A 4,592-nucleotide genomic window follows, 5' to 3' on the forward strand; every position below is an offset into this window, starting at 1 on the left:
CCTCTGATTACTGCCATGGCAGGTATAAAAGCCCACCGAGAAAAGTATTGGGTTGGCCTTTTGGCTCAAAAGTTCATTTGGCTTTTTCCCATAAGATGGCTCTAGCAGCGCCTAGTTGTCTTTAATTTCATTCAAAACAATTTTTATTAAATTGCATTGTGACAGCTGTGGTATCACCCACCATGCATTTGAAAAAAAACATCAAAATTGGGGAATTGTTGTGTAACCACTTTAATACTGAAGATGGTAGAAAATAAGCAATATTTTTGGCATATTATGCTTTATTAGTTCAAGAAAGGTAAAAACTCAACTAAAATGCAAAAAAATAAAAAGATTTGTGTAGTGTATGGAGAAGGTGCTATGACTGATCGAATGTGTCAGAAGTGGTTTGTGAAGTTTCGTGCTGGATATTTCTCGCTGGCTGATGCTCCATGGTCAGGCAGACCAGTTGAAGTTGATAGTGATCAAGTTGAGAGATTGAGAATAATCAACATTATACCACGTGGGAGATAGTCGACATACTCAAAAGATCCAAATCAATAGTTATTGGTGAAAATGAAAAATGTGTCTTATTTTATGGAAAAAATCATATGGACTTTTTGGCCAACCCAATAGCACATCTTGGGAGGGACACAGGTTCTAGGTAACAGAATCAAGATGCATGTCCAGATGTGATGGGAAGACTGGGCTGAAACCAGCTGGATGAAATGAAATAGGGACATGTGTAGAAGACCCAGTCAAGGGTCCCAGGTAGGAAAAGCCATGTTTGACAGTGGATCATGGGAAGACAGGTGAGGGTCGGAGTGGGGATCACAGTGAAGAAAGGGCAAGGTGGAGGAGTCAGTAAGGTGACCTTAGTGAGTGGCAATGTGCGAAGATGACTGCTGGGTGGACCATACCTACTCTCAAAGGACTGCAATCCTAAATACACTCTGGTCATCCACAAGGCTATCTTGGGCTCAAATCTAGGCCCTAACTGTGAGGCAGACATCGGCAAGTTAGCCTGTCCAGAAGTAGGGGCTGGGGCTTTGGGTCACATAGAGGGAAAATGGAAGGTTGTTTAATCTGCTGAAGAGACGCCAAAGCAACTTGAGAACTGTCTTTATACATCAGTAGGAGAGGCTGTGAGGCAGAAAAGTGGGGGGCTCTGTTATGGTGGGCAGAACGAACCGCAGAGAGGGGAGTGAGAGGTGGCTGGACTCAGTGCAGGGTTGGGCAGATTTGCTACCCCTCAGAGCTGTCAGCTGGCAGGATAGAGAGCTCCCAGACTATGGAAGGTTTCAAACAGCTGCCCAGTGGTTTGGGATGTTCTAGAGGGCTGCTGTCATGGGTGGGAGGTTAAACCAGGTAGGCCAGGGATTTTTCAGTCTTTTTTGGAAGCTGTTTCTTCAAATGACATCTTATGGGAAGCCCAATAAATAAAACACTGTTTCTCTTGTTGAGTTGGGGGTAAGGACTACACTCCCAGGGTCCCTACCTCTAAGGAACTGTTGGGATCTCTTCAGTCACAGTTGAAAGCTGGTGACTGGGCAGTCTCTAAGGTCCTTTTTAATGTTAAGACTTGGTAAGCCAAGATGAGAGCTTGAACATGCCAGGCTGCTACTTTAAATTAACAGTCTTGCCCCAAAAGTTTGCTCATTGTCTCCTAGTTCTTTCTGCTTATAAACCCTGGACCTGGATGCCTCCTTTGATGACCCCTGGGCTTTGTTTTCTACCTGTAGCCTCTGCAATGAGAACATAATAAAATGGCCACTCCTGCAGCTGGAACATGATTGCAAGGTGTTTGGTAGGGGTGGAGCTCTTTGGGCAAGAAATGCTTGTAGACACAGGTGGTGTGAGGTGAGCAGTCACCCATGAGAAGCTTTTTCAACATCCGCTGCTACCTTATCTCTCTATGTCAGGCTTCATGCTGGACACTGGGCATATGATGTCCAGTAAGATAGGATCCCTATCTCTGAGAAGTGTCTGGCCTACAGGACAGACAGTCTTGTAAAGGAGCACAAAATGCTGAGAAGCATGGGGGAGCACATGACAGGGCGGGGACAGCATGGAGGGGGTACTGTCAGGCAGGCTCTGGTAGAGATGTTTTAGTGGAACTTTAGAAGACAAGTAAGAATTAACTTAATGAAGGGGGAAAGGACATTTGAGGTAGGCAAAAAGTATTTTAAAAGATCGGAACAGAGGCAAGAAGGGCACAGTGCATTCAGGAACTGCCAGTTATCCAGAATGACTGGCGCGAAGGGAGTGGGTGGGAGCCTAGCACAATACGAGCCCAGAGAAGTCACCAGGGACCAGATCCTGAAGCTCTAGTGAGCTGATTCAAAGGGACTTTCTTCTGAAAACTTTGGGGAGCTTGGGATGATTCAAAACTGGTTTGAACCAATTTTTCTTGTAACTCTTCCAGTTCCTGAGGTTCTAAGAGCTCAGAAGTAGTCCTGTGAATGTGAGGGATGAGCCTGCTCAGTGGACGTTACAAATGACCTCATTGAATCTGGAGCATGGACAGTCACTTTCCATTTCCGCCTTTGCTCCCGATGCAGGTAGCAGCCTTCGAGTCATCTCTTCCCTTTTCGTGCACTGAATCTCTTCCCCAGCAGAATAGAGATAGAAATGCTGCCACCAACTTGTCACATTAGGAGAATTACTAAGACCAAAGTGCTCCACGTAGCAAAGAAGAGCACAGAAACGTCCTCCTTAATTAGAACACAATGTCTTCTGAAATCACGTTTGGGGGAATCAGACATGTGTGATAGGTGCAGCTGTTCTTTAGCTGACAGCAGGAAAACTGACACTCAGTCTTGGAGTGCAGGCTGATTCGGGAGTCACCCACGACCTCTTAAGGCCTGATTTGGCTGCTGGAGCTGGGACTGGGGTAATCGAGAGGTTGCCCTTTTTCTGAGCTGGAGGTGGGGAAGAACGGGGGGTGGGGCACAAGGAGAGCAACAGCACATCTCACCAAGCAACAGGTTCTTGCCCACCTTATAGGGTTCCTGGAAGGATTAAGATAATCCATGTAAAGGGCTTAGCACAGTGCCTGGCAGGTGGTAAGTCCCAGTAGTGCGTGCTAGTGGTTAATGAGTATATATTGTGAGGCCAGCTCAGAACTCACAGTGTCTCCTCTCATGGAACACATATCCTTTGAGCCTTTAATATTGTCTACCTGTTACTCCCTACGAAGCCCAAGCACTTCATGCCAGGTACAATGGTGTGGCAAGACTTGCATTCCCCACGGTACCTAGTAGTGTCCTTGAACTCTCCTTGCACCTCTTCTGAGATGGCACTGTCAGTTTGCCTTGTAGTGTAATTATGCATGTCAGTGTCTCACTTGCTGAACTGCGAGCTCCTCAGGGTCAAGGACAGAACCTTTATTTCTGGGCCCAGAAACAAGTATGCTGAGCTTGGCCCTGCATCAAGGCCTCAGCGCTTGCTATTCTCTCTACCTGGCAGGTAAAGAGAGGTGTCTCTCCTGACCAGTAAGTCATTGCTTCTACTCCACATTCGATCACATTGTTCTTTTTTATTTTCATAGCATTACCAGTATTTGAAATAATCTCATTGTTATTCATCTTCTCCACAAGCATATAAACTCCACGACAACAGGGGCTTTATTTGTCCTTCTCATTGTTTTATTTCCCAGCTTCCTATACCTGTTTGACATGTAATAGGTGCCTACTATTTAGCTGGGTCAGTGCTAAATCAAATGACTGGGAAAGTGGGCATTTGTGTCTCTTCTCCAAGGCTGAACAAAATAGGTCAGTATTATGGAGACTGCAAAAAGAAAAACAAAACACAACCCCTCCCCGCCAAACAAACAAAAAACCATGTAGCTACTGCTTCCAAACTGTTTGGAGAAGAAAAAAGTAGCAGCATGAATCTCCTGAGAGGAAGAAGACAAGGTAAACTATGACCAGGTGCTAGATGTGAGGCACAGAATCAGAGGCAGAGAGGCACAGGCAGGGGCGAGATCAGGGCTTTTCTACTCATCTCCCTGTGTCAGCACCTAACACGGCGGTGGCAGAGTAGGCGCTCTAGGAGTGACCACTGAATTGCTTCGAGCAGTCAACCCAGCAGATCCGTGACTTACACTTTGTATATAAGTTTTTAAAAATATTTTATTTATTTTTAGAGAGGGAAGGGAGAAAGAGAGAGAGAAACATCAATGTGCGGTTGCTGGGGGTCATGGCCTGCAACCCAGGCATGTGCCCTGACTGGGAATTGAACCTGTGACACTTTGGTTCGCAGCCCGCGCTCAATCCACTGAGCTACACCAGTCAGGGCACTTTGTATATAATTTGATAGCTTGGTTTACAAATATTCCTACTCAGTAAGTTCTCCATCTGTGTGTGTTAAGGCAGGGGTCCTCAACCTCCGTGCTATGGACTAGTATTGGTACTACCAGTCCGGGCCTGTTGGGAACCTGGCTGTACAGCAGGATGTAATGCACTTGAATCATCCTGAAACCATCTGCCCACCCCTGGTCTGTGGAAAAATTGTCTTCCACAAAACTGGTCCCCGGTGCCAAGAAGGTTGGGGATCACTGTAGAGAGTCTCTTAAATTCAGAGTGGTTAAACATAGGCACACACACAAGATG

Source organism: Phyllostomus discolor, chromosome 5, assembly GCF_004126475.2.
Source record: "Phyllostomus discolor isolate MPI-MPIP mPhyDis1 chromosome 5, mPhyDis1.pri.v3, whole genome shotgun sequence".
NCBI classification, from domain to species: domain Eukaryota; kingdom Metazoa; phylum Chordata; class Mammalia; order Chiroptera; family Phyllostomidae; genus Phyllostomus; species Phyllostomus discolor.